Genomic DNA, 12,017 nt, shown 5'->3' with positions numbered 1-12,017 from the left:
GTACTAAAATTAGGGCCCAAAGTTTTCACTGAAAAATATCAGGAGGGACACCCTTTGTTCACAAGTTGCAAGTCGCATGCTTCTGATGAGAGGGGACTCTGAGTAAGGGTGGCAGCAAAGGACAGGACCTCCTGGGAGAGAGGGAATGCCAGGCGGGGGGAAGGTTCTTCTGTGTGTATGCGTGTGTGACAGAGAGAGAAAGAGAGAGACAGAGAAAGGGACAGATAGGGACAGAGAGACAGGAAGGGAGAGAGATGAGCAGCATCACTTCTTTGTGGCAGCTCCTTAGTTGTTCATTGATTGCTTTCTCATATGTGCCTTGACTGGGGGGCTACAGCAGACTGAGTGACCCCTTGCTCAAGCCAGAGACCTTGGGCTCAAGCCAGTGACCATGGGGTCATGTCTATGATTCCACGCTAAAGCCAACAACCCTGCACCCAAGCTGGAGAGCCCGCACTCAAGCCGGTGACCTCGGGGTTTCAAACCTGGGTCCTCGGCACCCCAGTCAGACGCTCTATCCACTGCACCACCCCCTGGTCAGGCTGGAGATGGTGATATTTCATATGGTCAGAAGCTGCAGGTGGCTCTAGTCCCATGTAAAAAGGCTTGCTGTTTTTCCCTTGGGGGAAAAAAGTGAGTACCCAAAGTCTTGGTTACCATTTAAAAAATTATCCAAATATTAAAGCTTTAGTGTAAAAAGCTAATTTTACAAAGTACAATAAAGTATGCCATGTTGCTATTTTCAAAAATGTCTACATTATGTAACCAATGCCCCAATATGAAAGAATTGAACCACGTCTATATTCATTCTCTCGGAGCAATTACATTCACAACTATGTATCAATAGATGGTTTTATTTTTGCTAATTGTCAGTTTTAAGTATTGAAGCTCCAAAACTGAGTGTTATGCACTCATGGTTTTTGTCTCCCCCAAATTCACACGTGTGGGTTTGCAAACTTGGGAGTTCCCAGGGTGAAATCTGAACCCCCCCCACCACGGAGGGCAAGAAAGATGGAGACCACCCAGAGGCGGATTAGGGTCGGTTGAGGCCCTGGGCACAGAAGAAAATATTGGGTCCCTTAAAAAAAAGAGAGAGAGAGACAGGGAAAATAAAAATATATGTTAATCATATTTTTATATAAATAAAAAATATTATATACTATTCATGTTAAAATTGAAAATATGAAACCGAACTTGGTGTCACTAGAAAAAAAATGTGAAGTTGGGGTTTTGTGGGGTCCTTCAGAAGTCAGGGCCCGGGGGGGGGGCGCACCTGGTGCGCCCGCTGTTAAATTCGCCTCTGAGACTACCTCAGGTTGGTGGGTGGCATTTTAATAAGCAAGGAAACTTCCAGACGAGGCTTGTCTTGGGGGGGGTTTGGGGGAGAGGAAGGTGCAAGATGAGATGTTCGCACCTGTCAGCCAGAATCTTTTTTTTTTTTTTTTTGTATTTTTCTGAAGCTGGAAACGGGGAGAGACAGTCAGACAGACTCCCGCATGCGCCCGACCGGGATCCACCCGGCACGCCCACCAGGGGCGATGCTCTGCCCACCAGGGGGCGATGCTCTGCCCCTCTGGGGCGTCGCTCTGCCCCGACCAGAGCCACTCTAGCACCTGGGGCAGAGGCCAAGGAGCCATCCCCAGCGCCCGGGCCATCTTTGCTCCAATGGAGCCTTGGCTGCGGAAGGGGAAGAGAGAGACAGAGAGGAAGGAGGGGGGGGTGGAGAAGCAAATGGGTGCTTCTCCTATGTGTCCTGGCCGGGAATCGAACCCGGGTCCCCCACACGCCAGGCCGACGCTCTACCGCTGAGCCAACCCGGCCAGGGCCTGTCAGCCAGAATCTTTAACGTTCATTTACAGAGAGGCCCTCAGGTGGCTCAGTCACATACACAGTCCACGTGGTCTCAGCAACGCACTGCTCTTCCGAGGCTGTGTCCTTGGAAATGGCTCCCGCTACGGTACTGACAGGTGGAACGTATATTCCAAAGACAGGGCAGGAGGTGAGGGGCCTTTAATGGCGTGGGTCTAGTTCCCTGGTCACGCAGGCGTCACATCCTCTGGATGAGCAAGCTCGTTCTCTGTCCCCCACATGAAGACCCAGTGAGAAGGCGGCCATTTACAAGATAGAGAGAGAGCTCTCACCATTAGCCCACCCTGCCAACACCTTGATCCAGGACTTCCGGCCTTCAGAACTGTGAGAACATAGATTTTTGCTGTTTTCGGTCCCCCAGTCTAGGGCCATCTGTTATGGCAGCCTGAGCAGACGAAGCCACTAAGAAATGTTAACATTTATTGTATGATTATTAGTAAAGAATGTTTTTTGTTTGTATTTATTTATTTACTAAGTGAGAGAAGGGGAGGCAGAGAGATTCTCGCATTCGCCTCCACCAGGATACACCCAGCATGCCCACTAGGGGGCGATGCTCTGCCCATCTGGACCACTGCTCCGTCGCTAGGCAACTGAGCCACCTCAGTATCTGAGGCAGGCCATGAGCCATCCTCAGCGCCTGGGGCCAACTTGCTCCAACCGAGCCATGGCTGTGGGAGGGGAGGAGAAGAGAGAGAGACATAGAAAAGAGAGAAGGGAGCGAAGGAGGGGTGGAGAAGCAGACAATCGCTTCTCCTGTGTACCCTGACCAGGACTTCCACACACCCGGCCGACACTCTACTACTGACCCAACCAGCCAGGGCGAACCTGCCATTTTTTAACCACCTGGAATTCATTTTGCTCTTGTAGGGAATTGGCATTTATTTATTTATTTATTTATTTAGGTGTGTGTGTGTGTGTGTGTGTGTGTGTGTGGTTAGAATGTTTCCAGGATTGCTTTAAATTGTTTAGGCCCAAGTGTTTCGGTTTTTTTCTTCTCAGGTTGGATTTGGTGCCTGTCACATACATGTTGTACAAAATGAATGAGTGTCAGACTATAAGAGGACATTTAGGCGTGATCCTGCTTTCCTACGAAAGAGGAAAGTCATAATTTTCCCGAGCGTTTCATTGTATCATTGGGAGAGACAATTTTGTCATGGGGCAAGCACTGTAGAAATGCTGCATTCTCCGGCCCCTCTCTCCAGCCCTCCTCCTGTCCCCTCTCCTTGTGCAAGTGTCAGACCAGCCTTGCAGTGTGAAGGGACTGCCTGTTTACCCCTCCTTCCCAGCTCTGTCTAGCATGGGTGTTTTTCTCGGTAAATCTTTTCATGTCTAATGCTGTCTCGGCGTGGCTCTTGGAGGACCTAAACTGACACATACCCCATGGATGAATCCACATAGTAGCAATTCCTGCAGGACAGATACAAACTCCGAATTATTTTTCAAGTGAAGGACAGACAGATGTAGAAGACAGGAGCTTTGAGGTTGGTCATAAGTGGAAGCCCCAGAAGGAGGAAGCTCCAACAATTTACGGGTGGGTGATAGTGTTCTGCATCCTTGAAGGTGATGGTGGTCTTGACAGGTAGCTGATAGTGTTCTGCATCCTTGAAGGTGATGGTGGTTTTGGTGGCCTGAGCGTTTGTTGTGTCCTGTAGTGGCTTTTTGGAGTTGTTCTGCATTGGCTCTTAGGTTTATGGACAGGTGGCAAGATGGGTTCCGGCACCAGGTAGTTCTTTACACAACATTGTTTGTACCCATGACACATGAACGAAGAGCTCTCGGTGGGGTGACAGTGCAGCCTGCAGTGTCCGGGGACTGTCCGCCCACACCTCGTCCCGCCCCCACTGGCTGCGGGGAGAAGAAAAGACCAGAGAAGTCCCGTTAGAAGCAGCATAGGACCTGCCAACGGGTCGGGGGCCAGATGGGGGCATTTGGCTTTCTATGTGGGGAGGCGTGTTTACAACGTCTGGTCAATGAGGCTTGGGAAGGGCTGTGAAGGGCGGGCACAACCTCCCTTGATTGACAGCCTGCGGGAACTCTGGGGCGCTCTTCCTCTTTGCCGGGCTCTGCCCCTTTGCAGCTGGTGGAGGGCCCTGTAATTTTGCTCTAGTTGGTACTGCAGAATTTATGGGTGAAAATGGGACGGGGTGGGGGGTGGGGGGCCAAGTCCGCATTGTCAGGGAGGCGTGTGAACACAGAAAAAGGGGAATTGGGGCTCTTACTCCTCCACCTCCCTTTTACAGGGTTTCTGCTTCATTGGTTCTCTGGGAATGAAAAGCTGTAAATATCCGTCAACCCGGGGCAAAGGAAAAACAACAACACATCGCTCTCCCAGAGTATAAAGGGCAGCTAATGGTCGCTCCCAACAGGCTGTCTTTGCATCCAGACACTGCCCAGCGCCAGAGACCACTTTCTGGTTCAATCTGGGGGCTTCCTCTCAGCTGTGTCTGCCGTGGCTCGGAGCACCGGTGCCTTCTGATCCACCCCCACCCCCGGCTGTCTTCACGCCCGTTGCCTGGCTCTCTGACGGCCTCGTCTGTTTGTTCTTCAGCCCCTCCTCGTCCCAGGCTTTGAGCTGAGCACCTCGTGTGCCCTCTAAGAGACCTCATCACCCTGCCTGCCAGCCTTCAGTTGGGCACAGGAACGGGACCCCTCAATCTCCTCCTGCCCCGCTCATTGTCTGTCACCCCTGAGCCCTAGCCAGGCTGGTCCCCGTGGATGACAATGGTGACAAGAGATGCCTTCTCGGTGGCTTAGGGACGTAATGAACACGTCAAGTGAGGAAGGATATTTTGGATCAGGTTGAGGCTGATTCTTGTTTTAGAACAGGAGAAAAGTTGTGGGAACTGTTTTTGTTGTTCTTTTTTTTTTTTTTTTTTTGTATTTTTCTGAAGCTGGAAACGGGGAGAGACAGTCAGACAGACTCCTGCATGCGCCCGACCGGGATCCACCCGGCACGCCCACCAGGGGCGACGCTCTGCCCACCAGGGGGCGATGCTCTGCCCTCCGGGGCGTCGCTCTGCGGCGACCAGAGCCACTCTAGCGCCTGGGGCAGAGGCCAAGGAGCCATCCCCAGTGCCCGGTCCATCTTTGCTCCAATGGTGCCTTGCCTGCTGGAGGGGAAGAGAGAGACAGAGAGGAAGGGGGGGGGGTGGAGAAGCAAATGGGCGCTTCTCCTATGTGCCCTGGCCGGGAATCGAACCCGGGTCCCCCGCACGCCAGGCCGATGCTCTACCGCTGAGCCAACCGGCCAGGGCTGTTGTTCTTTTTTTTATACAAGGTTGTATAGGGTAGTGGCTAGGTATGGGATAAGTGGTGGGTGTGGGAGACCCTACCTTAAGTTGGCACTCAGTGGGATGAGCCCTGTCTCCTTCCAGCCTGGCTCGTCTGTCACTGGCGTGACGACATTTGCTAAGGTCCCTGCCCCCCCCCCCGTTCCCTTTCGCCTTCCTTCCCCCAGTGTACCTGCGGTCACCAGGAGTCCGAGGGCTGCGAGGACCAGGGACAGGAGCTTCATGGCCGAAGGGGTGACCTGGAGAGCAGGTGGGGGGTTAATGAGTCAGGGCCCCTTGTGGGACGTGCTTGGAGCTGCTGCTTTTATAGGATGCCAGGACCATTGGCAGTGAGTCAGCGGGACAGGTCTCTGACACCCAGATCAGTCCAATCAGATCAGAAGAATGTCTACTACTCTGCAGCCTGGGTTGATTTATTGGACACCTGCATTCAAGGCTGTTAGGAGGGAGAGAGGCAGATCAAAGATGACATCAGTTCATAGTGCCCCATCTGTTTGTTTTTATTTGTTTATTTTTATTTTTTTTTTACAAAGACAGAGAGAGGGACAGGCAGGGACAGACTGGCAGGAAGGGAGAGAGGTGAGAAGCATCAATTCTTTGTTGTAGCACCTATTGTTCATTGATTGCTTTCTCATATGTGCCTTGACCCAGGGGCTACAGCAGGGCAAGTGACCCCTTGCTCAAGCCAGTGACCTTGAGCTCAAGCTGGATGAACCCGCGCTCAAGCTGGGTCTTGAACCTGGGTCCTCTGTGTCCCAGTTCAATGCTCTATCTACAGCGCCACCACCTGGTCAGGCTCTGCTTCTCAATCCCTTCCCTTTTTCACCCATTCTCTCCTCCCCGCTCCCATCTGGCAACTATCAGAATGTTCTCTGTTATCTATGAGTCTGTTTCTGTTTTGTGGGTTCATTTATTCTGTTTTTAGATTCCACATATGAGTGGAGCACATAGTATTTGTCTTTCTCTGACTAACTTTTTCAATTAGCAAAATACCTTCTGGGCCCGTCCATGTTACAGCAATGGCAAGGTTTCACTCTTGTTTATTCCCTTGTATTTATGTATCACATACTTCTTAAGCCCATCGTTTATCAATGGAAACTTAGGTCACAATAATCTTCCTGGCGGGACTTGAGCCACAAACTCGTGTTTCTTGTGCAGACACTCTAGTTTTGTCTCTTCTCTTCTCCTCCCCCCCACCTTCTTTCTCTCTAATGTCCATCGCAGATGAATGGAGAAGTGAACTCACTACTTAGTAATGAAAGGGAATGAATGATAGATATGCAACATGGATTCATCGCAACAGAACAGAAGCAGACTCATGGATACAGAGAACATTTTGACAGTTGCCCTGTGGGAGGGAGATGGGGGGAGGGATGGAAAAGGTGAAGAGATTAGGAAGTACAAACTGGTGGTTATAGAATAGTCATGGGGATGTAAAGTACAGCGTAAGGAACAGAGTCAATAATACTCTAACCACTAAGGTGTCAGATGGGCACTAGATCTATCGGGACGACCGCTTAGTAAGTTATATAATGTCTAGTCACTGGGATGCACACCTGAAACTAACATCATGATGTATGTCAGCTGTAATTGGAAAATGTTTTTAAATGTTAAAAAAAAAAAGATGAATCGAAATAATTACGCAGAGTTAAAGAAGCCATACTATCAAGGAGTATATACTGTACAACGATATCTATGTAAAATGCTACAAAATACAAAGAAATCTCTCACGACAGGAAGAGTTGGTGGCTGGAGGGAGGGGAGGCGGGCAGGCTCAGGAGAGAGGAGCCACAAAGCGGCAGGGGGACTTTCCGGGGCGGTGGATACGCTCATCACCTTGATTGTGGGACGGGAGGCGGGCAGGCTCAGGAGAGAGGAGCCACAAAGCGGCAGGGGACTTTCCGGGGCGATGGATACGCTCATCACCTTGATTGTGGTGATGGTTTTATTTATTTATTTTCTTTTAAAAATAATTTTATTTAGAAAATTAGATGTAATGGGATGACCTTGATCAATAAGAGGACATAGGTTACAGGTAAACATTTCTATAGCATTGAACTGTTGGCTGTATGTAGTATGTGCCCATCACCCAAAGTGGTGACGGTTTTATGGATGTGTACGTCCGTCACACTTACACCTTCATGTATTTCAGGGAAGCGCAGTTTATTGTATGTTAGTTGTCCTATAACAAAGCTCTTTAAAAAAGAAGAAAAGATACAGTCTACTACCACTAACAGCAGCAACAATAAATGGGCCTTTCACATTTTTTTCTGAGAGGCAGTGTCTGTTTTCTAAAAGATTTACATTATTATGCAATCAGGTCAGCTTTCTCCTTTATTTGCTTTCCATTTGTTAATTTCCCTCTAACAAATCCTTTCAGAGTAATTTATTTTTGTTGTGAATTTTAACCAGCTTAGTTTATGTAGCATAAGATGTGTATTATTTATCTTCCAGTAAAATGTCTTTAATATAGACACGTAATGTCTAGTATGACTTGTACCTCCATGGTGTCCAAACACTCTTTTATTATTTGTAACACTTCTAGGGTTATATGATAGGTAAGATTTCTGTACACGGTGGCTCAATATTTGAAAAGAGTTCAGCTATTTGGAATATTGTCTCCCCCCCTTCTTTTTGGAACTTTTGCTTCATTTTTTTATTTTTCTGGTTTAAGGTAAATTACAAACATCATGTTATTTCATTCCTATATAACTCATCAGACATTTTGGAAAAATAAGAGCATTTTCTAACATAGCCAACACAACATAATCACACAGCAAAACTAATAACATTTCTTTAATACATTTACTACAAGGTCCATTTTCAAATATCAGTTGTCCCAAAGTGTTTTTTTTTGTTTTGTTTTTTTTTGTTTTTTTTTTAAATAAAATTAGCTTGTTCAAAGTAAGATTCCCTCAAGGCCCAGGCAATTTGGAACTTTCTCTTAATGTAACATTTGCTTGACATGAGTGTGCTGAGGGAGGTCTTGGTACAACTTGCCTCGCCGTTGAAGTGATTGTTCATTTCAGGGCATAATATTGTTATGTACAAATCCATTAAGAGTTACCTACACGGGGCCTGGCCTGTGGTGGCACAGCGGATAGAGCGTCAACCTGGAACACTGAGGTCGCTGGTTCAAAACCCTGGGCTTGCCTGGTCAAGACAAATACAGGAGTTTATGCTTCCTCTCCTCCTCCCTTCTCTCTCTCTCTCTCTCTCTATGTCTCTCTCTCCCTTCTCTAAAATGAATAAATAAAATCTTAAAAAAAAAAAGAGTTACCTACACAGGGTGAAAACTATAAGAGCCTTGGTCCTTTAGTAATATTTAAATTTAATATTTAAAGGATTCCTTGATATTAGAGAATTCTTTTGTTAATATTTTGAAATCTCTAAATGTCCACGGAGCACGCAGCGCCGTCACAGAAGTGTGGTGTCCATCGTTTTCCGCAGGGCCGTCTTGATGTTTTTGTTTTTGTTTTGTTTTTTACAGAGACAGAGAGTGAGTCAGAGAGAGGGATAGACAGGGACAGACAGGAACAGAGAGAGATGAGAAGCATCAATCATTAGTTTTTCATTGTGCGTTGCAACACCTTAGTTGTTCATGGATTGCTTTCTCATATGTGCCTTGACCGCGGGCCTTCAGCAGACCGAGTAACCCCTTGCTGGAGCCAACGACCTTGGGTTCACGCTGGTGGGCTTTTCCTCAAACTAGATGAGCCCGCACTCAAGCTGGCGACCTCAGGGTCTCAAACCTGGGTCCTCTGCATCCCAGTCCGATGCTCTATCCACTGCGCCACCGCCTGGTCAGGCCGTCTTGATGTTTTTGAATGTTTGGGCAGCCAGTGAGTGGACTTGCTTTGGCCGCTAGGTGGTACTTGAAATCCAGAAAAGCGGAATTTGACCTTGAATGGAAGACAGTGAAAGCTGGGACGAGCTGTTCCGGGGGCTTCTGACTGAACGAAAGGGGAAACAGCGTGGCTGGGATGGGTTTTGCAAGGGCTGTCACAGAATATTCGCCTGGGGAAAAATATTCCTAATGCCTTCTGTTGTCTCTCGGTCTGATAGGAAGGGGGTGGACTGAGAACACGATTTCGGCTAACCGAAAGTTTATCCATACTTTCTGGGGTCTGTCCATTTTATTGTCTCCAACAATCTAAAACAATGACTACAAGGGTCTGTAGTTATTGTTTTAGATCTGAAATAATCAGAAGGAACTCCAGATGAGGTAGGTATTTTGTTGAACCTTAAGTAGAATTCGGAGACATGGAAAGTTTGTTTATAAGTAAGCTTACTAAAAGCAGTTGGGACTACGGTGGACACAGTGGGAGGTTCAGTGACAAACGTTTATGGGTGGTTTGTGTTTTTGTGTTTTAACTGGCTATGGCTAAAAGCAACATTTTCTTATCCATCCCAGCCTACTCAAGGAGAATCTAGCGCTTGGTCAAAGAGGGCTTTGAAAATGAGAACATTGTGAGCTTCCTTGTACCCAGTCAGGGTGGCAATGAGGCTCTCTGGGTTGACAGATCAACAGAAAAATAGTTCCACTTGGGAATCTGTTGAAGTAGGCAGGCAATATTACTTCCAGGGTGTAATAATGTCAACCGTGGAAATCAGAAATATGAATTCTCGGCCCTGGCCGGGTAGCTCAGCTGGATAGAAGCATCATCCCGACACACCAAGATTGTAGGTCTGACCCCTGGTCAGGGCACACGGGAGAGTCAACCAGTGAATGCAGGTATAAATGGAACAACAAAATCTCTCTCCCCCACCCTCCCCGCCTCCCTCCCCCTTCCTCACTCTCTAAAATCAATGAAAAAAAGAAAGGAAAAGAAATATAACTTCTCTCAATACAGGCTGTTCTCTGAGTCAGCTCTAAGCAGTGGTGAGTCTAGTGAGTAGGCTGTGAGCAGGTGGGGAGGAGGGATGTCCTGCCAAGTGCATGACCAGAGAGTCCCGGGAACACAGCAGTGCCGTGTCTTTGACTATCTCGTCTTCCGTCTCCCGGAGAGTGGCCCTCACTCAGAGGGCGGCTGGAGAGGCAGGTTAGCACAGTGGCTAAGGGCTTTGCTTTTTGGGTTCACGCAGATCCGCTCTGGTCCTAGCTTCTTCTTCATACTGGGCACGTTACCGGCTCCTTACATTGTGGTTTTCCACAAAGAGTGGTATTAATTTCTACTTCGTAGTGCTTTACTGAGGATTTAAGTAAGTATATAAATAGAAAACTACAGAGTGCATTTGTCAGCTAGTAGGCACATATGAAGAGGTCATGGAGTTGAGAAATGAGCTGAGACCAAGTGGGGTACTGGTGGGGCCAGTGATCAATTTTTTTTTTTTTGGTGACAGAGAGAGGGACAGATAGACAGAAAGGGAGAGAGATGACAAGCATCAATTCTTCGTTGCGACTCCTTAGTTGTTCATTGATTGCTTTCTCATATGTCTTGATGGGGGGGTTTCCAGCCTAGCCAGTGACCTTGGGCTCAAGCCAGTGACCCTGGACTCAAGCCAGCAACCCTGGGGTCACGTTTTTGATCCCACGCTCAAGCCAGCAACCCTGTACTCAAGCCAGCGACCTTGGGGTTTCGAACCTGGGTCCTCTGCATCCCAGTCCGGTGGTCTATCCACTGCGCCACCGCCTGGTCAGGCTCCACTAGTCAACTCTCATTCCTCATCCTGACGCATCGGCAGCACCGGCCTTCCCTTCTCCTTGACGAGCTTAACGCACTCCGGCTCTGGGAAACACAGTAAGGGGTGCACGATACCCATTCCTCACCCCAACCCCAGCTCTGTGCTGTCATATGAGTTGAACCGTCAACAGATATTTAGACAGCCTTCCCAAATTCCATTTTCTTCCGGGTACTGTAACTGTTACAGAAAGGTTGTTGGGTGGGCCCTAATTGCTGTGAATTCAAGGTTCCAGTGTCCAGAAATTGTGTAATGAGGTAATAGCATTCTTTAAGATACGTTTCAATTAACTTTATTACTGCCTGCCCTGGGGTATTTAGCAGTAATTTGTTCAATAGTTTGCAATCATTCACTCTGTAATTATGTACTAATAGTATATCCTAAGTTTTGCATTGTGTGTTAAGAACTCCAAATTGAACAGAACCAGTGTCCTGCCCTTGAGGGATTCGAAGATTATTGCAAATGACATGGTTTGACCACCAACAAATATATGTACAAGAGACAGCAACGGCACAAAGATGGGGGGAGTGACACTCTGTTTAGTTGGGTCAGGGAACCTTTCACAGATGTGGAGGTGATTGAACTTGTTTTTTGTTTTGTTTTGTTTTGCTTTTTTGTTTTGTTTTCTGAGAGTGTTCATGATTTTGGTTCTGTCTGATTAATTCCGTAATATCTATTTAGAGGGATGTGCTTTGCCCGTGGGTCACGGAGTCCAAAATAAAATCTTTTCTAGCTCTAGAGAGGAAACACTTCCTTCCCTGGCCACACATGCTCCGTTTCTGTCATCTTCTTCCTTTTTGGCAGTTGATGTTGGAGTTTTTGTACACACACACACACACACACACACACACACACACACACACACACCCTCCCTTCCTTATCTTACAAAGTGAACTTGGTTTTGAAGGAGCATTAGGAGCTCAACAGGGCTGGTTAGGTGGACGGGATGGGCGAGCACAACACAGTTTGTGAAGCGCGGTTTCAATGGGCGGAGAGACAGGTTCTGTCATTCACCAGCTGGGGAGGGGCACACTCACCAGTTCTGCAGGAACGTGAGTGGGTCTGTGAAATACCCTGGGATAGGTGAGCGGGGACGAGCGCAGGAGCCAAACACTGTGCGAAAGAAACGTGATCTCCTGAGAGGCTTCCGTGGTCGAACGGAGTTGTACTGACTAG

The 12,017-nt window shown here is 47.9% G+C and overlaps 1 long non-coding RNA gene across 1 annotated transcript in view; it reads right to left on the bottom strand.

The window, feature by feature from the left end:
- The window catches only part of LOC136405121 (uncharacterized), a 249,628-nt gene that overhangs the window by 82,990 nt on the left and 154,621 nt on the right, over positions 1 to 12,017 (bottom strand). The window lies entirely within an intron of this gene.

Source organism: Saccopteryx leptura, chromosome 5, assembly GCF_036850995.1.
Source record: "Saccopteryx leptura isolate mSacLep1 chromosome 5, mSacLep1_pri_phased_curated, whole genome shotgun sequence".
Classification (NCBI taxonomy): domain Eukaryota; kingdom Metazoa; phylum Chordata; class Mammalia; order Chiroptera; family Emballonuridae; genus Saccopteryx; species Saccopteryx leptura.
This window is presented reverse-complemented; position numbering and strand designations above follow the sequence as displayed.